General features: G+C 39.5%; 1 long non-coding RNA gene across 12 annotated transcripts in view; it reads right to left on the bottom strand.

Annotated features, from left to right (window-relative positions):
* LOC139046504 (uncharacterized) overlaps positions 1–16,662 on the bottom strand; it is a 37,864-nt gene extending 21,202 nt beyond the window's left edge. For all 12 annotated transcript variants that reach the window (XR_011506612.1, XR_011506611.1, XR_011506605.1 and 9 more), the window contains exon 1: positions 6,432–16,662. This is a non-coding gene — a long non-coding RNA (uncharacterized lncRNA). The remainder of the gene's footprint in view (positions 1–6,431) is intronic.
* Positions 16,663–24,687: the final 8,025 nt, after the last annotated feature.

Consider the following 24,687-nt stretch of genomic DNA (forward strand, 5'->3'; position numbering starts at 1 on the left):
ACAAAGTTATCTGGCAGCACCCATCCCCTATTGATCAAGGTTGTCCCCAGGGTGTTAACTCTCCCACGAGTCCAAGAGAGATGTGCATTAGCGCCCGGTGGGGTCCTACAGCATCCCATGCCACAGCCTCAGAGAAGCCCCAGCAGAGGAAGCAAGAGGTTCAAGGTAAGATAGAGTCAATTTTTACTTCCCAAAATTGGTTGAAGCCCACATGGCTGGAATAAGAAATGAAGCCTAGAGAATTTGAAAAGATACATAATAGGTGTCCAATTCACTTCCCCACTCTAATCCAAAGACACAGACAGCTTTAACCAGTTTGTCTCCCTCTCTCAAGCATGAGTCATGCGTTACTCTACTCTTCCTTCCTTAGAACCTGTGGGGGATCAGAATTGGCCACCCCAAAATGTATCTCTTTGGCATGATTATTTTTAAGAATGAAAGACTCTGAAGGAAACTTTGACCTTCCCACTAACTGCCTGACAGAATTTAAGATAGAAGACCTGTTCCAGAAAGGAGCTAATGCCATAACTATAGTATGATATAAACTAGGTGTGTTGGACAGGAGGATCCTTGCTAAGCCCATTTTTATCAATGTTCTCCCATGAGTCTCATTGTCCATAGACGGCCCAGCAAACACTTGTTTTATCAAACATTTTCTTTTCTATCTCCATGTGAATTGCTTTCCTCCCCTTTGAAGTCCCAAACCAATACCCCCCAAATCTTCCTTTGTCTTTAGCTAAAGATGGTATTTAAGGTGGTGGATTCAGCCATTTTGGTGAGTTACTCAGTTTTCCTGGGTTTCTCCCGTGTATACATGTTATTAAACTTTGTTTGATTTTCTCCTGTTACTCTGTCTCATGTCAATTTAATTCTTAGACCAGCCAGAAGGACCTAGAGGGTAGAGGAATTGCCTTCCTCCCCTACAAACCCTTCTCACAGGGCTTCAGGTGAAGAGGAAGCATCCCCATGGCCACAACTCATGGAGGTGGGGGGAGGAGAGTGCAACCTTTTCAAAAGTCTAAAAAGACAGAATCAGAATACTTCTCTAGTGACTACTACAAGAAACTGATAACAAAAGGAAGCTCCCAAAGATTCAACTAAGACACCAAGAAAGGCAGTTAAGGAAATTATTCTCCACCTAGTTAGAGACAATGCTTACTGAGACTTCAAACTCTTCTCAGAAAGCCCTAGGGAGAGAGGTACCAGAGAGGGGGCATTTGAGCCCTGACCGGGAGTATTTCTAAAATGCTGCCAGAATGGTGCAATCAAGAGGTGGGAAAGATAAGCTATTCAAGTCATTCATGTTCTCAAGGATAACTACCCTATGACTAACAAGCATCTGGACTTGTTGAAAACATTAGGCCTGACTTCATTCTTCTACCATTTATCAGAAATGGGAGAAAAGTATCTGCTTTTGTCTGGGGACTCAGGTAGAGTGAAGAGCAACACCGTCACACTGAGGATCCAGTGTGAACTAAGACAATACTGTCTCACTTATCAGCTAGGCAAAGATTAAAAGGACAACAGTTTTGGAAAGGGGATGAAAAAATGGTCATTCTGACAAACACTCAGAAAGTATGAATTGATAGTTTTTTGAAAGCTAATCTGGCCTTATGTATTAAAATGTAACAGGTGCAGGTTCTTTGACTCAGAATTCTACTTCTGGAAAAAAATATCTTATAGAAATACCTCAACAAATGAGCAGAAAGGTATATTAAAGTGTGTTTATTACAACATCACTTTGAATTGGAAACCATCTGAGAAGTTGTTTTAGAAAAAGAAGAATGAGTTAGTTCTTTATGTAATGACATGGAAGGGGCTCATGATAAACAAAGAGAACCGAGCAAGTTGCAAAACAGTGGGTGTGTTATGATCCAATTTATATTTAACAGATAATAATATTTGCATATGTGAAAGCTTACGTATGATTTGACTATAATGTCACATCCTTGATTTGTTATAGAACGGACTTTGGGTTATATTGTCCCCATCACAGCCAACATCAGCTTCACAAAAGAGAGGCTGTAGCACCAAAGCTGCTTTCTTTGTGCAACTTCCTCCTTTGTTTCTCATAATAACCAGCAAAATGGGTGATTAAAACAATACCAATGAATATGAGCTCTGTGTTAACGAGAGCGTTGATAGTGCGAGGAAGAGAAAATCCATTCTCTTGAACAAAAGCTGTGTATAATCAAATGCTAGATATGCCCAGTGATGTTTAGGTTTTGTTGCTATTTTTATAACTCTAAGAGTTACTGAAATTCCTATAGGTAAAAATTAATTTCGCTTTAAAATTCTGAACTCTTCCAAACTCTTTTTCTACTAAAATAGTTTATAATGTGATTTTTTGTAACAGCAAGACAAGATTCCTGAAGAAGGCAATTATTGAGCTATAGTAGAATAAATTTATGTGTGTTTGTAAAAACCTAAAGAGTCTGAAGACTTCAAGCTAAACGTGGCAGATACAACATGATGTTACTCTCTTGCAAAACCCCACTAAAATAAGACAGGAGGAATAAAATCCAGATGTAAACCCACAAAGACCAAAAGAATGTAAGAGGATACAATAGTGAAAAAGAAATGTCAACACATTTTTGGAAGATGGAAAAGCGTTAAAGAACAGAGAAAGCTGAACAACAGGTGCCTGGCTTGGTAGCTTGGTGGCGGATGGTAGAGGAGGCTAACGTGAAGCAAGTCACTTCATTCCACAAAATTCAGAAAGACTAAGTCACTAGGTGCACAGTTGCCTTAAAAAGTTGGGCAGGGGATTTCAGACAGGAGGAGAGTCTGAAAGTCCATAATAGAGATGTTCGACCTCTAGATCCCCTCCTCCTCTGACACATCCAGGCAATTGCGGTGGATCAGAGCTCAGAAACATGCAGCAACTCCTTCTATTGCTTCCCCATCCACAAGATACCGAAACTCCTGCTGCAAGAGAGTTAGGGGTAAGATACTCCCTGGAGGGAGCATGGCAAAAAGTTTGGGGCTACCACTTGCATCTTTGTAATCCTGGGAAAACTGCCACCATCCCAGGAGGAGGTAGGAGGAATCCAAGAGAGTGGAAAGGGCCAACGAAAAGCTTGAGATCTTCTAAGGGAGAAGACCAGAGCATTCTCCAGGGGAACCAGAATTTAGTTCCAAGACTGAGAAAGCAAAGCTATTTAATGGGCATTATACTAATGATATCATTTCCCTTTACAACTGGTTTTGCCCAAAAGTCACATTCCACAGTTTTGAGAGCACCAAAAAAACAGAAAAATTTAAGAAAGAAAATGACTATTTTCTACACTGGGAGAGGAAAAGAAAAAAAGTTTTTTAATCTAAGATGGCTGAAGACATCAGATTTAAATTCCAGACTTGTAACCTACTGCAGTCAGCAGAAAACCCCGCCAACACAGACAGCTTATTTGGGAAATACCCAAAGCAGCAAAATCCTAGAGCAAGTCTGTGTATATCGCTTGTCCTTGGAATCAGATAGAAAGAAACCTGGGGACATATCATAATCTCGCTTTGTCTGCAGGGGACGCATTCCAAGACTTCCAGTAGATGCCGAAAACCGTGGATAGCACCAAACCCTATACATACTAGATTTTTTCCTATACATACAATTTGGGGTGCAACAGCAAAACTAGCATGAATTTCTTTCTCCTTCTTCACAATTTCACAGATAGAAGATTCATTCTTACCATAGATCTTAGTGACCTCACCATACAATTATTTTCTTTCAACATTCACCCTTTCACTTAAAGGAAGCACTTTGGTGCTTTCTCTTTGACATATCTGAATTGCCAGTATTACTACTCAAGCTTTGGGGCCATTATTAGGTAAAATAAAGGTTACTTGAGCACAAGCACTGTGATATCTGGACAGTTGATCTGATAACCGAGACAGCTACTAGGTGACTAATGGACAGGTAGTGCATACAGCGTGGATGCAGCAGACAAAGGGATGATTCACATCTCCGGCCGGACTGAGGAGGATGGGATGAAATTTCATCAGCTACTCAGAACAGTGAGCAATTTAAAATTTTTGAATTGTTTATTTCTGGAATTTTCCTTTAATATTTTTCAACTGTAGTTAACCACAGAAAGCAAAACTGCAGATAAGATGGGGACTACTGTATTGTGGTGACCCAAAACTTCAGTCAGTATGCACAAGCCAGTATGCACCACAGTTAGAGAACCATCCAGAACTATCCAGTGTTACAGAAGACATATTTTTCCATGTGCGAGTTTTCTATTCAAACCCATTCAGATCAAGAGAGGAAGATCCTATAAGAAGTGTTCGCCGAATGTGGTTACAAAAGTCTAGGACCCAAGAAGAACCACAATTTGAAAAATTCAACAAATTTAACTCAACTTCTTGGTGTCAGTGAAACCTGAGTCACCATATGATCGATGTTAGAATCTATCCCCACCTAGCTGTGTCAGTTATCTATTGCCACAATACTGTTATACAAATACAACCAAAAAACCTCCGTGTCTGCCAATAAGAAGCATTTATTTTGCTTCCTTCCCTTTTTAGGCCATTTGGGTAGTCCTGCTGCTCTGGGATGGCCTTAGCTGACCTTGGCAGGACTTCCTCATGGATCTGCAGTCAGCTGGGGCCTGGCTGTCTTTTATGGCCTCTGCATTCAGCTGGGATATCTCCTCTCTGATTCATGTGGGCCCTCAATCCAGCAGGTTAGCCCAGCCTTGTTCTTATGAAGGAGGCCAGGCTCCAAGAAAGCAAGCAGCAGCATCCAAGGCCTCTTGGGGCCCAGATTCAGAAAGTGCACATTTTCATATCTGCTGCATTTTATTGGCCAAAAAAAGTCACAAGGCCAGCCCAGATTCATGGGTGGGGAAATAGACCACCTCTTTATAGGAGGAGCTACAATTTCACATTGCAAGGAGCACAGTTACAAGGAGGGGTGATAAATGGAAGCCATTAGGGCAATTAATCTGCCACACTGGCATCCTGACATAATAGAATTTGTTCTATGAGTAAATCAAGAGAACTTGGTTAAAGGCAACGTGATATCCTGGAAGGGAAAAAAATGAGAAAACTGCTGAAATCTGAATAAAGTCTGTATTGTAGTTAATAGTAATATTAATTTCACAGTTCTGACAAATTCATCGTGGTTATAAGATGTTAAGAGGAGAAGCTAGGTGAAGGACATATGGAAACTTTACTGTCTTTGAAACTTTTCTGCAAAACTAAAATTAATTCAAAATAAGAAGTTTATTTTTTAAAGGACATTACGAAAAAGAACCTGGAGTGCAGACCATTTGGTGCAGACCTTAACGGCGTGCATCACTGAGTCATGGAGAACGCTCCATCCTATGTTCGGAAACCCCTGTGACCTGGGAAACTGGCAGCATGTGGGGCACTGAAAAGCCAGAGCAGGTGGCTTGGCTGAGGCCACGTCTCTGCAGACCTCCCAGGCAACAGCTACACTGAGCCTCAGGCTTCAGCAGGGGAGGCACCAGGCTCAGCAGGGCAAGTGGCTGTGCCAGCATCATTTCTCAGTGTGACTGAAGGGGTGTTGACCCAGCTGGCTATGGTGGTTAGAGGAAATGCTGCATGGTCACAAGTCTGTGGTGCTTGGGGAGTCTCTTTCTTTTCCTTTCTAAGTAAGTGAAATCCAGACTTAGCCCTCTCCTTCTGGCTTTGTGAGAATGACAATTGTGATCTTCTTTGTGCTATAGCTCTGAGTTTCATGTGGAGGCCAAAGGAGACAGGTAAACACATAATTATGGTACAATGTGATGAGGCCCATGTCACATGGCATGGCATATGTTTCTTGTCTGTTCTGCTTGCTTCCTTCAGGAAACCCCAACCTCCTTCCAGGGTGATTAAGATGAGGTGTCTCCTCCACCCCAACTCCTGTGTGCCCCAGAGGTAGGCATATAATGTAGGATACAAACCTGGTTGTTCAGAGAACCCCTTCCCTCAGGCACTGCAACTGGTCAAGGGAGAGGCACATGCCCCAAGGTGGGCTAATCAGACTCTCTCCATCATATTTGAGACAAGGTCTCCAGGAAAAGAAAAGTCTTTCTTTCTCTGGTACTAGAAGCAGTTATAAAAATACAGATGTCTGAAGCTAAAGACTACCAGAAGAAAGAATCAAGATATAGAGAGAAAATCATTATAATGCAGTTTAAACCCTTGGATGCAGCCAAGCTTGAGGCCAAACAGAGACAACTCTTAGACTTCCATACGCAAAGACTGATTTTTCCGTTTCAAGGGGAAATAATAATGGGATGCAGGAAGAGCCAGAGCCCTGCGGAAACTTCATTTCCCAGATCTTCACCAAACACTACTGGCTGTATGCTTCCTACCTCAAAATTTCCCCATTTTAAAGAGACATCCATGAGGACGAACCCGCCTCATTATCCCAGCCCACTGTTCAAGGATAGGGACTGAGAGGCAAGCAGGTAAAGACTTACTGCCAAGAGAGCGAAATTCCAAATCCAGGTTGGATTCAAGGACCATACCATGGTCTGATTGCTGGTCTTGGTTGCTAGCCCACTGGGTCGCCAGAAATTGAATAGGCTGGCCTCCCTCTGAGATTTTAAGGAAGTGTTATTTCCAGAAACTCTTCAAGCCCTGCAAACAGGCTTGTGATTGATTGCTCAACTCCTAAGGCAATCTCTAGGCCCCCAAACCTGCTTGCACCAAAAGGAAATAGGCTACAGTTCACCAGAAGCTCTTCCTGAACTTTGTGAGTAAGTTCAAGGAAAGGATTGCAGGAAGCCATATATTAGCCTGCCTCTGGCCCAAGCCCCAATGCAGCATGATCAGCAACAAAATGAATAGTGCATTTTCCTCTCCATCTGGCTTGTGTGTCTAACCCACAACTGGTTCGGAATCTGGAAAGGAAGAATGGTAAGTAATTAAGCTCTGCCTCAAACCCCAACACCAGGGAGTTGGTCATTTATCCTGAAGGCGTTAGGGAACAGTAGGGACTTATCACCAGTTTTAAGCAGATTTAAGGCAGATAAGACTTGTGGTGTGTTTTGTAAAGGCAGCATGGGGGATCAGTAGGAAGGGAGTAAGTCTGGAAACAAGAACAAACAATTGAGTAAGCTACAGCAATAGGAAAACGAATACAGGCTTGAACTACAGAGTTGCAGTGAGTATGGAGAAGCGCTGAGGGACACGGCGATTATGCAGAAGATGAAGCGCTCACCAACACAGGAAATACAGCAAACAGAATCCATCCTGCAAGAGATCACCAAGATTAAACTTTGCGGACTGGAAATGGATACAGGTCACTCGCTTTGTTTTTGTTGGAGGGAAGGAAGAAGCAGACAGCTGGAGATCTGTCCGAAACAGAAGGAAAGATTTTAAAATCTCTGTTTATTTTACACTTGAAAAGGATTTGTCCTGAAAATTGCCAAGCAGTATAGATGCTCTTAAGGGATTTTGGCAAGATATACACAAAAGAATGCCTTGGCTAGCTGCTGAAATGCAGCCCTGCGGGACCTTACACCATAGCAGGCGCTTAGGAACCTCCAGGTTCATTGCACAAGGTTTTAGGTTAGATAATGAAGCTAATTTCCCTCTTTCTGGTTTCCCTTTAACCCGGATGAGAGCATACTGCTCAGTAATCCTAAAGGACTCAGCAGACTACAGAAACACACAGATCAGAAAAACTTGAAACACATTTTTGTGATTTTTTTAAAGCCAGAAGAAGTGATTACCTGCCCAAGGGAGTTTAGCATCAGTCCTGATCCTTCAACAGTCCTGTTCCTCGCTGGGATTCTATTAAATACTGCATTCCTCCTCTATCACAGTTTCATGTTAGTCTCTAAATAGTTCTCCCCTAGTGCTGAATAAATATCGCCTGGCAAATATAGACTCAGTTTGGCAGTTAGAGTTTGTCCATCCTATAGGGTCAACATAATGGTTAAATAAAATTTTGCAGGTTAAGCACTTAACTTAGATCCTGCCATATAAGAAGCAATCACATATGGTGGCTATCATAAATTACATATAGCATTGAAAATTCTGGCTTTAGCTACAGACTAGCAAAAAAACATTTTGCTATACAACTATATGGTAATCCACCCCTATTTTCACTCCAGTTTGTACTTCTTCCTCCCTTGATGCATCCCCAGAATTAAATTTATCTTAAGAGTTCAGGAACTTAAGTTAAAAAAAAAAATTCCGTGGTAATCAAAACACCACCCAAGCATTCTTTGGCTAGGTCCAAGTTTATTATTCACTAGCACACTTAGGCTGCTAACCCTTTGCAAAGAGTAAAAATTGTTTCTCATCATCAGTAAGAGAGCTTAAAGTTGTTTCCCAGAAACAACTTAGAGTTCCTACCCCAACTTGGCCAGTTGCACTTGAATTCAGGGTTTCCGCCCTAGAAAGAATGTGGTTGTATCCAAGAGGAATGAGTCACTGAATTCTAAGCAGAAAAGTTTTCATTCCTTTAAGAGGAGCAGGGAAGAGTTCCATTTTTATGGTGAAATAGTACTTAAAGTGGACCAGGATGAGAGCTATTCCATCTCATTTCTTTTTTCTCTAGTCTGGCAGTGAGGAGAGGGAAGGAAGAATTGAGAAGAGAGAAAGAATATTTGAACTCGGGCAACCGGTGACTTAGGGTTATGGGTTTACCAAGTCATCTTGGCCGAAAAAAAAAGTCGTTGAGTAACAGGACGGACGATCAAGTTCCTCTGGGGTGCTCATTCAATGCTTGTCGGCTGTCTATAGGGAGCCTAGACCTCATCAAGGCCTGCTGATCTAGCTGTTGCTGATAGCTGTATAGACTGCATCCCTTCTCTACCTTCTTTGGACTCTAGTGATAAAGCTTTGCCATTATTTTTGAGATTTGCAAGAGTTCATCATCTCTTAATGTCAGTCATGTGAAGATGAGTTTTTGTTGAGTAGTTTGTTGAAAGAATGAAATTTTCAGATGGATTTATGAATATGTGACTCCCATAGGCTTTTGGGTTACTTTTTTTTTTTTTTTTGAAATATCATTGCTGAGGATGGGCCAATTTAATTTGGTCAATGCACTTCTATATAATACTTCCTTGAATCATCACATCTACTTTGAAAAAGGTAAAGTCAATAACATTAGTTCCATTTGATAGAATCATGTAACAGGCATGTAATGAACACCCACTAGAATGCACACTGCTCTGTTAGGTTCTTTGGGAAATACAAAGCTCAGTAGCACATAATCCCCACTCTCCAGTAGCTTTTCATCAAGAGGAAAGACAAAGCAAAAGCACATATAACTACAATACAGAGTGGGCTATGAAAAGCTTTTAGTTGATTTCCATGAACTAATGGAAAAACACTGAAGGGTTATATGAAGAAAAGTGAAACAATTGTAACTGCATTTTAGAAAGATGGCCCTGCCGGCAAGATGGAGAACAGATTTAAAGGGAATAAGGGAGGCAAAAAGCAGTAGGAGCCACTGCGATAATTTAGGCAAGATACAAAGGAGGCCCACCCTAATGCACGGAGTACAGAGAGAATGCAGAGAATGAGCAAGAAGATTTTAGTCAGGTGAGGTTAACAGGACTGGCTGCAAATTATGGGTTGTTGAGGGACAGTGAGGGAATGTGAAAAGGAGCATCAAGACCTCTGCCTTCGGCAGCTGGGTGGGAAGCAGTGCCGTTCACCGCTGGCAAGCATGGCAGAGATGGAGAAGGGCATTTAGGCCAGGCCAAGACAAAAGAGCATGGGAGGTCCTTAGGGAATGACACCCAGGACAGAGTGTGGGCTACACGCATCAGCATCATAGCAGACCAAGCGGGGAAAGCAGGTTGTGGGATATGAATGCCAAGCAAGGAGTTTGACTTTAATACAATGAGCAAGGGAGAAGCTTTTAAGCAGAACATCATTGAAGCAGTTCTCTTGGAAAACTAACCTGCTCAACAAAGAGATGAAAATTCTAAAAGGTTAAGTGGTAAGACACCTAGTTAGTGTCAGAGATGGAAGTAAAATGCAAGTCTTTGGTCTACTGGTCCCTTCTGTACAAAGAGGAAGAACCTTGCCTGCTTCTCAGAATTCTAAATATGTACTCCTCTCTCCAAGAACTCATCCTCCCTTACTGAGTCCCCAGCCTTTATATTTAGCTGAGGTCAGACATTTAGCACATTAAGAGAATGGATGCCGACTTCCACTATTTTTTTAGCAGCAATCAAAGAGCCCAGTCCAGTAATATTCTGATCATAGTTGCTCAAAAAAATACCTGTGATTGCTAAAGTCAGATAATGGCAATGCTCTTGTAAGACTCCTTCAAAGATAGGAATCTAGTGGTAATAAAAAGGGTGCAAAATACTTTAAAAATAATAAAATGGTTTGCAAACACGTCACTATTATAATAAGACAACAATAATGAGATACATTTTACTGAAGTTTTATTCTGTGATAGTGGTTATTTCATGCATCATTTTATTTTATCTTCACAAATAACTATGTGATAGATGAGGAAACTGAGACTTAGAAAGGTTAAATAATTTACTTACTGCCACACAGTAATGGTGGAGTCAGAATTTAAGCCCAGATCTAGCTCCAGAAATCAGCTTTTGAGTAGTCTGCTATTCTGCCCTTCAGAATAGTTTGTTTGAGAAAGCTCAAAAGAAGCTAGAGAGAGAGAGAGCAGCAGCAGAGTTTATATTTTTGTAAGGGCAATGAACAGTGACTTTCTTGTGGCTGTGTAGTCCATTGTAGCAGACAGTTGTCTTCTACTCAGAGCCACAGTGAGAACCTACCAACTCAAGTAATTTCCAATTGCAACTGAACTATTTGGGAAGAACAATGAGTTCCTATTACACTGGAAATAAAGACTGGGGAGGAGGTCAACATGAGAGAGGAGTGGACTGCCATCAACTTCACTTATTTTAAATAAGCACTTTGATGAACAAAAACAATCAGGAAATTAAAATAAACAAAATTCTAATCAGTGTGTGGGCTTTATGCCCACATGTGCTTGTGTGCCTGTATACACTTGCACAGAACTTGAGGGGAATCACTGGCCAAAGTCAACATGAAGCAGTGGGCTTTCCTGTTAACTTCTCAGAGCTATTATTTTCATGACATAAAATGCTGTGTGTTGGCTCTTTGTTTTTATTAAAGCCTTTGGGTAGATTTTTTTATGAGTGCCATTATTTGCCAAAATAAAATTTAATATAGAAATTCCCATGGCAGCAAAATGATGAGTTTTTTGAAAGAACATGCTGTAATATAACTTTATCTTAACATCTCTCTTTACCATGTGTATTCATGAGCAGGCAGTGAATTTAAATCTGCTCCTTTCATAATCCATCTCTTGATAAGAATGAAGGTTGAGCTTGATAAGAGGTAAGGCTCGCAGGAGAGAAACTCCAATGCTGGGCAAAGCATTCATGCTAGTTGAGAAGGGATTATGGGAAAAAAGAAGTATAAAAAAAACCATGATCAAAGAAACATGATTAGAGCATGCAAAAATTAACTGTTTTCCTAGTACTGATTCTTTAATTTTTGCCGACATTATTGACCTAATATTCTCCATTTCATAGTACCATCTGGATTATATCAAAGTGTTGGCCCATTGTAATATCAATATCAAAGTAATTGTAATATCAAAGTAGGGAGTCATATGGTCAATCTATTAAGTTGCAAAGCGATTAGTTATATATGACTACCCCAAAATGAACAAGCACTGATTCAGAGGAGGAGTGTAGACAGAAGTAAAGGATGAGAATGAAAGAAAACATGCAAGGAACAGGCAAAGGGACCACTCAGAAGCACAGGAAATGACTCCTATGCAAAAAGGCGCATGATTAAAGTTTATATTCAAGTTGTTATAAACAATTGAAGTAGTTTAAGAAATGAGAGTAAATCTCAAAGATGCCGTTACTATACCTATTTAAAACCATAAGTTAGATATAATAGTGAAATTAAATGCATTAAAAAAAGAGAAGAAATGGAAAATATCACATAAAGTAACGTGACAACCTCAATAATGTGCTGACCCTTGAAATGTAAATCCAGACGAAGACTTAAGGCAGCTTATTCCAGGATACCCAAAGGTAAAAGAAAACTTATTTATTGACGTGACAGAATTATCTGAGATCAGATGAACATCGTTCATCATATGTTTTATAAGTGAGACAAAGGTCTTTAACAACAAAAAAAAAAAGAATCTTTATGCTTAGTATGTCAAACTAGTTGTTAAAATAAAAAGGATTCAGTCAAAGATATTACAAAAGAATATTTACAATAATTCTTCTTTTTCTGTAAATAGTGAAACTTGCAAACTTAAAAGAACTTATCATAGAATTGTAGATCTGGAAATATCCTCAAGCAGTTGTCTCAAAATCCACATTCTTCCAGACAGTAATGACTTCAAGCCAGGCAAAACTTAGTCCTATTTAACCTTTTCTTATAAAGCTCAGAAAAGGAGATGCTACAATCAGTCTTGAAAATGCCCATCAGTCAATTCTCAACAACCTTGAAAGATTATTTTTAACTCTAATGTGGGACCAATAAAAACACAATAATCAGCTTTCAGAAAAGGCATTTTTTTCTAAATATTGTCTTTTGAAATTACAATAATTTGTTGCCTTCTTCTTCTGATTAAAAAATATAAATTATTTGTAACCCATTTTGTCAAAACAAAAAATTATTTAGATTAAGTAAAGAGACCAGCTGGTCCAAGGAGGAGCCTGGGAAAGACCCAGAAACACACCAGTCTGGCTCCAAGGAGACCTTGTGTCTGCTGTAAGCAAGCCATGAGATGACTGACTCACCTAGTGAATCACCACAGCTAATCTAGGTCTGGAAATGGCAATGCTGGAGCAATTAATGTGCCTGGGCACTATCTATAGCTGGAATCTTCAGCCATAGACTTCGAAAAGGCCCTCCACAGTCCAGCTTTTTTTTTTTTTTGGTGAGGAAGATTTACCCTGAGCTAACATCTATGCCAATCTTCCTCTATTTTTTTTGTATGTCGGTGGCTGCCACAGCACGGCTGATGAGTGGTATAGGTCTGCATCCAGGATCTGAATCCACAAGCCTGGGCTACTGAAGCAGAGCATGCTGAACTTAACCACTATACCACAGGGCCAGCCCCGAGCCCAGCTTCTTTTTAACAGAGAAGATGAAAAGCTAAGAGAAATCTCCCTCCCTTCTTAATCAATGCCCCTAAAGATTTCAGCTTGAAGGCTGTAGAAAAGGCGAGAATTTGTGCTTTGTGGAAGTGACATCCTTGACAGCAACAAAGTCCCCTTCTGAATACTCCACATCAACTTTTACTCTCTGCCTCCTTTAAAGTTCTACCCTAGATCTTCTTACCCAAAATCAATTAGTAATTATCGTGCATCTGCCATCTGCCTGGAGTATGCTCTCAGTTGTTGAATGTAGCATAAAAGCAGTTTTGCTCAGCTTGTCACCTAAAAAAACCACAAAAGACAACCAAAAATATCTAAAAATATACAGAAAAATTTCCCCCTTTTGCAAAACACAGGAACTGTCACAGCCACAGACCACATACCCTGCGGCCAACCTGCCAGGCACCCTGCAATGTGGGCTGAGTCAGGTAGCCTGCCTAGGAGCACCGCTCCTTGGATATCAGGAAGGATAGAGACTTACCCTGCAAGAAGTGAGGGGCACAGCCAATAATCTTTGAACTGAAACTACGAGTTCTTGGCATGAGGACAGATTATGAGAGAAGCAGGGAATGTTCCTGAACAGTTATAGTGCAATGTCACAAAACAAGAAAAAGTAGGAAGCTTGAGGAAAAAGCATGACATCTTGCTTTTTATATGGGATGATCCAGCCTCTTATCCAAGAGAAATAGCCAGATGTGAAGCACAGTGGAGGGAGGAGAGGAAGCAGTGATGGGCAGAGAACAGTGAGCCTGTGATCTAAATGGCTTTGCTGTTAACTATACTATCTTCTGTATACTGAATATCACAGGGAAATTGTGATCTAGGCAAAAGGAGAGTGTAATTTCTGGGAGGGAGAAAGTTTTCAAGACAAGAAACCCTAAGAGGGCAGTGGATATCCATGGTTCACTCCACCACTGCTACCGTCTCAATGTTACCCCCTTCTCCACACACATACACACTCACACACACACACATACACACACCAGGGCCAGGAGGAAGGTGAGGAAGGAGCCCAGGGAGACCCTGAAAGTGAGTTGCCTCCTTAAATTTTTCACTCCAGGCACCTTGCTTACCTCACCCTAATCCGAGTTCTGACACACACACACATAAACACACCAATTTGTCAGTAAATATTTGGTCCTACTAAAAAAATGAGGAATAAATAGGGGAAAGTGAAAAGATGAGGATAAGAGATGAGTAACTCTCCTTGGTCTCATAGAAAAGAGAAGCAAAATTATTGAGGGAAGGGGAGAAAACCAAATGAGAAAACAGTTCAGAGAAGAGCTTGTTAGATTACAGAAGAATGTGTTATGTAAGTGAACAGAACTCAGGAAATAAATGAGAGAAAAATAAAAACATTTCAGAGACGGAAACTACACTAGAAAAATGTAGAAAATGGAATAAGCACAACTGAAACTATCCTCGGGAACATCATAAATGTTGGCTTGAGAAAATTAAACAAAATCAGAGGGTAAAGAATAATATGTAAAAATAAGTCTAGAAAAAGTGATAGATATGGAAGACAGACAAAAGAAATTTAACATATACACAATTGTTCTTGAAGACAGAACAGAATAAATGCAACAGAAGAAAAAAAGTACAAAGATATCACAGAAAAATAAATAAATTTCTTTGAACTAAAATCCTTCCATATACAAATTGTCAGATTACGACAAGGAACTGTCAAAATGAGCCCAGTATGATCAACAGCAATATGTATCCTGGCAAAGTTACTGATCATCATTAAAAATTAACAAATGTTATTTAAATCTGGGAATACAAAGCAAGTAATTAACAAAAGAGACCCCAGATTTCTCCACGAAATTTCTCAAATCCAGAAAACAGTGGTGAAATATTTATAATCTTGAGAGTACATCTGAGCCAAGAATTTTACATACAGCCAATTTTTTCTTTAAGAACAAAAACAAAAGCAAAAGAGAGATCTGCTTAAATAGGTAAGAACTTGGAGAATCCATGCCTCTATGAGACCTAAAAAAAAAGTTAAAAAAACATAACTAGAAGGTAAAATCCAGCCAACTAAAAAGTGAACCAAAATAACTTACTTTGAAAAGTACTCCTGGTAAGCATTGAGTCAGTGTGTATATAGAACTATGCTTAGATCCAGCAATATCACTTCTGGGTATTTATCCAAAGGAAATGAAAACAACTTCTCAAAAAGATAGGTGCACCCCCATGTTCCTTGCAGCATTACTTACAACAGCCAAGACATGGAAATAAGCTAAGTGTCCATCAATGGATGAATGGATAAAGAAAATGCAATATTTTTATATATATATAATATTATATATATTATATTATATATGTATATATAATTATATAATATTATATTGTATATGTATATATGCACTATATATATATATAATGGAATATTAGTTATAAAAAAGAAAGAAATCTTGCCAGTTGTGACAATGTGGATGGAACTTAAGGGCATTATGCTAAGTGAAATAAGTCAGATAGAGAAAAACAAATACTGTATGATCTCACTTATATGTGGATCCAAAAAGTAAACCCAAACTCATAGATACACAGAATAGATTGGTGGCGGCCAGAGGTAAGTGTGAAGAGGTGGGCAAAATGGGTGAAGCTGATCAAAAGGTACAAATTTCCAGTTTTAAGATAAATAAGTCCTGGGGATATAATGTACAGCATGGTAACAATAGTTAACAATACTATATCGTATATTTAAAAGTTGCTAAGAGAGCAGATCTTAAAAGTTGTCATCACAAGAAAAAAATAATTGTAACTATGTATGGTGATGGATGCTAACTAGACTTGTTTTGGTAGTCATCTGGCAATATGTACATGTATCAAATCATTATGTTGTACACCTTGGACTAATACAATGTTCTATGCCAATTATATCTCAATAAATAAATAAATAGAACAATGCTTAAATAAAATATATATTTCAAAAATCTTGAAAATAAAAAACTTACAGTATGAATAACAAAAAGCTGGAGGAGAGGTGAAAGCTGGAGGAAGTGTGCTAATTTTCTAATCTACAAAGAGTCAATAGATAGTGTCTAAATTGGCATCTATAGTTTTAAAAAATGACTACATTCTCTCTATTTTCTTAGCAAGATTCCTTGAGAGTAAATTTGCCTTACAGTGAAAATTTATCTGAAGTTCAGCAATACTGTAATTTTGTTTCTTCTTTGTTTGGTTAAGTTAAAATAAAACAAAATTTAATGTATGCTATTTTCGAAGCATCCATAGAATAATCCCATTTTTCTAAAAGTGTTTATATCTCTACATGTCTATCTTTCCAATATACATAGAGAGGTGTCTAAAATAACCACTGGTTATTTCTGGGTGGTGCAATTTAAGAAGATGTTTAATTTCAGTTTTGTACATTTCAGTATTGCTTGATTTTTTATGGTAAACAAGTATTATTTTTTTTAAAGTTAATGTCGATATTCTTTTTTTGAAAATTATTTTATTGAGGTCATATTGACTTATAATATTGTGTAAATTTCAGGTATACATTATTATATTTCAGTTTCTGTATAGATTGCATTGTGTTCACCACCAATAGTCTAGATTTTATCTGTCACCATTCATAGGTGCCCCTTTACCCCTTTTACCCTCCCCCTACCCCCTTACTCTCTGTTAACCACTAATCTGTTCTCCTTATCTATATGTTTGTTTGTTTATCTTCTACATATGAGTGAAATCAGACAATATTTGTCTTTTTCTGTCTGACTTATTTCACTTAGCATAATACCCTCAAGGTCCATCCAAGTTGTCACAAATGGGACAATTTTGTCTTTTTTATGACTGAGTAGTATTCTGTTGTGTGTGTATGTATATATATATATATTATATATACGTGTGTATATATAATATATATATATATATGTATGTATATACCGCATCTTCTTTATCCATTCATCCACTTATGGGCACTTGGGTTGCTTCCACATCTTGGTTATTGTAAACAATGCTATGATGAACACAGAGGTACATAAATGTCTTTGAATTATTTATTTCATGTTCTTTGGACAAATACCCAGTAGTGGGATGTCTGGATCATATGGTATTTCTATTTTTAATTTTTTGAGAAATCTCCATACTGTTTTTCATAGTGGCTGCACCAGTTTGAATTCCCACCAGCAGTGTATAAGGGCTCCCTATTCTCCACATCCTCTCCAGCATTTGTTATTTCTTGTCTTGTTAATTAGAGCCATTCTGACAGGTGTCAGGTGATATCTCGTTGCAGTTTTTATTTGCATGTCTCTAATAATTCGTGATGTTGGACATCTTCTCATGAGTCTGTTGGCCATCAATATTCTTTATATGACTTAGATACAGAAAGAAGGAAATAGGAGGAAGCGAAAGAAAGGAGGATTGGATGTGTGGAAAGAGAGGAAAAGATTCAGTGGATGCACTCAAGTCTGAGGGAAACACAACTAAGACACATCAAACAATCAGTGAGAAAGTACTGAACACACCTTTGCCAATAAGAGCTGCCACCTAAATTCACTAAAGGAAACTTCATTTCGGGATGGAGTCCTCGGGAGAACAGCAATAGCTATAGGAAGTGAGAGCTGCACTCTCACCAGCAAAGCCCTCAGGAGTGTTTGTGCCCTTCATCTCTCTGCCCCAGTAAAATACAACCAATTCTACTCTCCTACCTTTAGCCCTGATAACAGCGCTAATGGGAACTAATGTACACTTGTGGTGTTCACTCCTTCCCTTTTAATTTACATTTGGTTAGCCTTTTGGTGGACCCAATGCCGTAATAAAAAGGCAAAATTCATGGTGAGAATTTCCCGTACCAATGCTAGACAGTGGTGGGGATTTTGTCAGGGGACTTTCCAGTCTAATTAGACTTCTCATGCAAGTACTTGTCAACTGTTTGCCAAGACCACCCCACTAGAAACAAAGCTCTTCATTTCAATGTGGAGACTTTTGACTGCGTGGTTCTGACATGCAGATGTTTGTGACTTTCCCTCCGTCGCTAAATATTACCCCAAACCTGAGGTGGGGAAATTGCAGAATCCAGAGCAGGTCAGCAAAGGATGAGTTGCAGGAATGGGATGAAGGCTATGATCAGATATGGACCAGGATAAGGTACGGTGCAGAGATGGAATAGGGTATCTATTACATACATTATATAATAATTTCTTTTTAATATGAAATTTAACATTTTTTAAGTGAAATAAGAATGAATATCAAATTGTCCACAGCAGCAAACCATAATATCAAAATATCAGGTACCCATTATAATGCAGTGTGGGAAAGCTAGCTTGTCAAAAGAAGTGGGGTATTAGTCAGGAATCTGATTGCTAGTGAGAGAACCCCAACTCAAACTTGCTAGAAAAAAAAGAGAAGTATTGGCTCATACCACTAGGAAGTTCAAAAAGTGCAGCTAGCCTAGGCATGACTGGACACCACTGCTTAAAGATGTTCTTAAGATGTTCTCTCCCATCTGCGCTGGCCTCATTCTCAGGAAGTTACTCCCCACCAGCATGACAAAGATGGCCACCAGCAGCTCGAGGAGTTCATAATACTTTGAGCTAGCCATTTCGGCAAAAGGACCGTGCCTCACTCCTGACAGTTCCCAGGAAGGGTTTTAACTGTTCTGGTGTATTGCTCTGCTCAGGCTGCCATAACAAACTACAACCGCAGACGGGGTGGCTTAAAAAACAGAAATTTATTCTCTTGCAGTTCCGGAGGTTAGAAGTCCAAGGTCGTGGTGCTGAGAGGGTTGGTTTCTGATGAAACCTCTCTTCCTGGCTTGTAGATGGCCACCTTGTTGCCGTGTTCTCACAGGGCCTCTTCTCTGTGCATATGCAGAGAGAGAGATCTCTGGTGTCTTTTCCTCTTCTCATCAAGACACCAGTCCTATTGATTAAGGCCCCATCCCTATGACCTCATTTAACCTTTATTATTCCCTCACAGGCCCTATCTCAAAATACAGTCACCCTGGGGGTTAGGGCTTCAGCACATGAATGGAGGTGGGGAGAGGACACAGTTCAGTGCATGACAACATTCTGAGATAGGCCCCTCCAGGAGGGGAACATCAGTTCCATGTTGCTATCCCAGGGACACTCCATCACAAATGTGAGAGCTACTTAACTGGAGTCAATAGAAGGTTGGGCAAGTTGTCCTACTGTCCAGCTACAGGCTTAACCAAGTTTTAAGAAGTGTCACGATCAGGGGCCGCAGGTGAAGCTTCAGGATGGCAGGGCGTTATGGTTTGGAGGTCTCTGGCCTTTCTTAGCATCTTAGTTGACATGAGTAGTATTCAGGCAGTGGCAATGGTAGGAAGTGTACAGTTTCAACAGACTGTTACAGAAGAGAGGAGGTGGCAATTTCTCAAAAGAAATTTCATGGACTTGAAAGTCAAGCTATAGAAATCTTACTTTTGAGGAGGCCGGCCCTGTGGCCGAGTGGTTAAATTTGCGCGCTCCGCTTTGGCAGCCCAGGGTTTGGATCCTGGGCGTGGACATGGCACCATTCATTAGGCCGTGTTGAGGCAGCGTCCCATATGCCACAACTAGAAGGACCCACAACTAAAAGAAAATATACAACTATGTAATGGAGGGATTTGGGGAGAAAAAAGCAGAAAAAAAATAAGAAGATGGGCAACAGTTGTTAGCTCAGGTGACAATCTTTAAAAAAAAAAAAAAAGGGAAATCTTACATTTGAATCCAAGCCACAGATACCTAATAAATAGAGGATATAGTTCAAAAAATTGCAGTCCATATATGTTCTTTTTTTCCTATAGTTTCCTCTTTTGCATAATAGTAATAACAACACTTAATTTCAGAGTTTTGACGAATAAATGAGATCATAGATAGCAAGTACTTAGCCCAATGCCTGACATTCTCAGCTCTCAACCAGCATGACTTCTATTTCCCCTCTGACAAACCTGAGTATCCTTCCTCCTCCTCAGGAAACTGGGACTTATCCTGGTCTCTGGCTCAGCCTGAATATGTCGTGCACAGGTATTTTATTATTGTCGCTACCAGTTTTTAAGAACCACCTCTAGTTTCTTGTGTTTCTAATCAAATTTTGTCAAAATGAAAACAAAAAAGGATCTTTTCATGGACTTCTTAAGCTTTCTGATTTCCACCAATATGAAATTTTGGTTGCAACCTATCCTTAGCTGTTTTTTTTTTAAAGTCAAATCTACTTCAAGCATGTATGTATCATCCTGATTGATCCAGCTGGTTCCTAGATAGAAACAAGAAATATCACAAGTGCCTACTGCTCAGGCTTGGAGGTTGGAGGTAGGCCAAATAATACATCTTTCACCAAAGGAGAATCCTTTTTGCCAGGGTAGATGAGGCACAGCAATAAGAAGGGCTGACTCCTATTTTAGATGAGATAGAATTATTTCTGTTGTTCCCTTCTTACTTAGTCAATATGAATTTTTGTTTCTGTAAGTCAATCTCATTTTCTAGTTTGAATTCTTTGATCTGTTAGCATCTAAAGATTACCTGTTTTTCCTTTCTTATTTCCGTGTTTCAAACTCCCATCCCACAATGAGTTCTGCCCTCTCCTCTCAGTACATCCATGTATTTCTCATACTGTTTCTCTCATTCCCAAACCCACCCTGTCTTGTCTTTTCTTCCTATTAGCTTGCTACACCAAAGCCATTACAGGAATTGGCTGTCTCTATGATGCTTTGGTGACAAAACAGTAGAAACCTCCATGACAGCTGGGTTCCTGGATGACACACACGTTTCCACTAATGTTTTGTATTCAGTTCACACTGTGTTCAGGGCCTCGCTGAGAGGACCTGTAGCTTTTATAGGGGAGTCCTCCACAAATGCTTTTACCTTCACCCTCCCAAATTCGCTAAAATTAACAAGAAGAAAACTCTTGCAATCCCAGTGGAAGAATATTGTAGCAATATAGTAACAATCAATAAATTCCCTAATCAGTTGACGAAACAAAATATTCAATCCTGCCCGGCTGAACCCAGGCTGGGTGCTCCTCCCAGCTTCTCTGCAGCCCACTCTTCCGGTGCAGGCTTACAGACTTCCCTGACAACCACCAGGGACCGCAACCTCACAACTCTCAGCAAACAGGAAGCAGGGTAACCTACTACATGAAATGGGGTCAGAGCCCCAAGCCACCGGAAAAGCTCAATGCCAGGTTTCCATCATCTGCCCCAATGACAACCTGCACCTTTGTCAACTAGGCAACTTGGAATTCTCCCCATTCCCAATCTGTGGATGGACCACAGTTACCATCTGCCCTGCGCTCTCACCCAGTGAAAGAATTCTGATGGTAACATTCCTGAAGCTTAGTCACCCAGCCTTGGCTAGACTATTTCTCGAAGGCCCTGAGGGACAATGTAGACAGAGTCTGTTCTCTCTTTCACATCTGATTTTGATCTCTTCTGCTAGCTAAACCCTCCTGGGTCCTTCCCTTCTTCCAAGTTTGACACATTTCATGGGTCCTTCACTCTCTTATTTGCTCTAGTGTTATTACACTTGGGTTTCAAAGCTAGTTTCAAAACCAAGGGCACTCACAACTCCAGCAAATGTTACCAGTAATATCATTGATACAACATTACAGATACATTATTATTTCTCACTGATGTCCGTCATGGTAGGCAAATGTCAGGGGCTTTAGGAATGACTATTTAATATTCCTCATTACATACTGGAACACATATTAGCCACTATTTGTCATCCATTTTCTGATTTTTCTCAAATAGTTGGACAGGGAATGAAAAAAAATAACATCCCTTTTCTTGCAAAATCAAAACATATCTTGTAAACATCAAATTATTTCCCAAGTATTTTTTTGTTTAGTAGGACAACATTCCTGAAAAGAATCATCAGCAAGAACTAAAGAGCAATGAAATTTAATTCAGCAGAGATTGGAGGAAAATGCATGCTAAAATATGTGGGAAATCTATGTGACACAATGAGTCGGGCGTTAAAGAGGAGCACGTTGAGTGGAGCTTAACATGGGGGCCAAACTTTTTAAAAATTTTGATTCTGTGTCTATAAGCTAAAAATGAAGCTATAGAAGTAGATATTAAAGAAAGCAGCAAACCCAGGCCAGCGTCCTGCTTCCTATAGTAAGTGAGTAAATACTAGACATGGTGAGGTCATTATATGTAAGAATCACTGTATAGCAGGCTGAGAAAAGGGAAGGAGAAATAGAAAGAAGGCAAAAAGAAAAGGAAGGAAAAGAAGAATTTAGTAACAGAACAAACCAAGCCTACTTGCCTCATACAAAAATGTCATTTCTGCCAAGAGAGTAGAAAATGATGATAGAGGCTTCCATTTTCAATAACCCATCCATCAACAACCTCTGTTGTGCAGTCACTGTGATGATTTATGCAGTAATTAGTAGAAACCCTCCACATCTAACTATCTAATCTGGATTTGTAAAAAAAGAACATAATGTAAATCCCTAAAAGAAGAAAACTCTAAGAGACATAAGCACACACTCAAAGCCACCATTGAAAATAGAGAAATTTTAAAAAAGATGAATTGCTCTTTTCTGACTTAAGAGTATGCCTGGATTTGGTACAGGGAGGGAGAGTTATCTGTGGGTTTGTGCTGTTTTGTTTTGTTTTCCAAAAGATAGCATCTGCTGAGGGACTTTTAAAAATGGAAAGAAATGCTACTGCAGGTTTAGCAGACAACATGAAGAGCTGTGTTTCCTGAATCGCAAACAGCAGCAGATAAAAAGGAGAAATTAACTGGAAGGTCATCTCACACTCACGGCCTTCTGGGTTTGGGGTTTTCCTTTTTCCTTTGGCCACTACACTGCAATCCATTGACATCTTGTTTTCTTTGTTGAATCAAGAAAAACAGGCAAGCCAAAAGCAATTATTTTCCAGAAGCTCTACTTGTTTGGCGTCATGGGAATTTGAGGCCGTTATCCAGTACATTTGGGACAATTCTTCAGGGTAATGACAAAATCTCTACTATGTTTTATGAACTTATTTTCTAGTTTGATGTTTCTACCACCTTTACTCTTCCTGATGGATTTCAGTGACATCTGTCCACCTTACCTGTTGTATATGAAAGTACACCCGAAAGTACACTACCTCAGCTGCCCTGCATTAAAGTGAGAATAATATTCATAATATTGTAATTATAATAATATATAATAATATCAATAATAACATGAAACTTTAAAACTTGAGAAACAGGGTTTTTCTCAAAATCTCATTAATCATATTTTGAAAGGGATAAAAGACTTGGCAAATTTTTCTTATTTTTCTGATTGAGTAAAAGGAAGTTCGTCAAACCATCAGCTAAAATGTATTCAGTTTAGATCTACTGTGTGCCCAGAACTGTAACCAGGCACTGTAAGAGATATGGCATTTTTAAAATACAAGACATGGTCCTTGCACCTACATAGTTTAAAATTTAACTGAAACAATTCAGAGAGTAATGAAAAGGCAGGCAAGAGGAAAGGAGATCTCAGGAGGAACAGAAATGCCAGCAAGACCTTGAATTCCTAGGATTCCTGGAGAGGTAGAGAGAGGGGACTACAGCCTGGGAACAGCAAGATTAAAGGCACCAGGGAGGGAAGCCCTGAGAATTTTCAGGAACACCAAGTAAACCTAAGAGGAAGCAAACTAAGAAAGCCAATTAACATGTTAAAAAAGTTTCAATTATTTCAATCCTAGGAAGGGGTCATTTTTCTGCTCATTTGGGCATCAAATGCTTTGAATAGATGTTTTATTGTTTTTTTCTCATTTATCTCAAGTTCTATTTCCTTTAATGCACAGATTCTTTTTTATTTTTATAGTTTTGGTAGCAAACTGCATGCAGGACCTGAAGTAGAGCTTCCTCATAACCAAAGTACAAGCTCTTTCACTGCAGAAACCACATGTTAACGGCGCAAGTTCCTCACACTGCCTGCCCAGCTTTAGTGTCCAGTGTAATAATAGTTGGGGGCCGGGAGCAGGGGGAGTAAGAGAGCATAGCGGCCAAATGACCTGGGCTTGAATTTTTCCATTTTAGGGGTTCAGTGGGATTTGTTTGTTAGTGTTCTGTGTACAGGTAATGTTCTATTAATTACTTAACTTTAAATCACTGGAAATGGAAATGGTGCCCAAAACATATAGCTGTAGAGAAGAACAGTATTTATTTCATTAAGGTTTGGTAACATGCATAAAAGAATCCGTTTCTTTCTTAAGACAACATAGCTTTGCGGAGGCACCTTATTTTTCTGTGTTCAAATAATATCCTTCAGGTTATTGTAAAACTGTTGTTTCTATTGTTTAGCTTTGAAATTGCCCTTTAATTTGTCTCCTTCAATTGAGCCAGGTAACGTCTAGGTAAAGCTGTGAAATAACCTGAAGACGAAGGGATGACCAATAATATCAGATACCATTGACTGATATCTTTCAAATGTCGGATCTCTGCCAGGTGCTTTACCTGAATTATCTCACTTAATCCTTCCTGCCATCCTCTGAGGTAGGCATTATAATCCTCATTTCATAAATGAGGCAATTGACACTTAGAGAGTTTGGGTAATTTTCCAAAGTCACATTTTAGCAAGTGATGGAGCTAGGATTCAAGGCTTGCCCTTAACCACTATGTACATTCCAATACGGAGGATGGAGAAAGTGAAA

The sequence above is a fragment of the Equus asinus genome, chromosome 11 (genome assembly GCF_041296235.1).
Source record: "Equus asinus isolate D_3611 breed Donkey chromosome 11, EquAss-T2T_v2, whole genome shotgun sequence".
Classification (NCBI taxonomy): domain Eukaryota; kingdom Metazoa; phylum Chordata; class Mammalia; order Perissodactyla; family Equidae; genus Equus; species Equus asinus.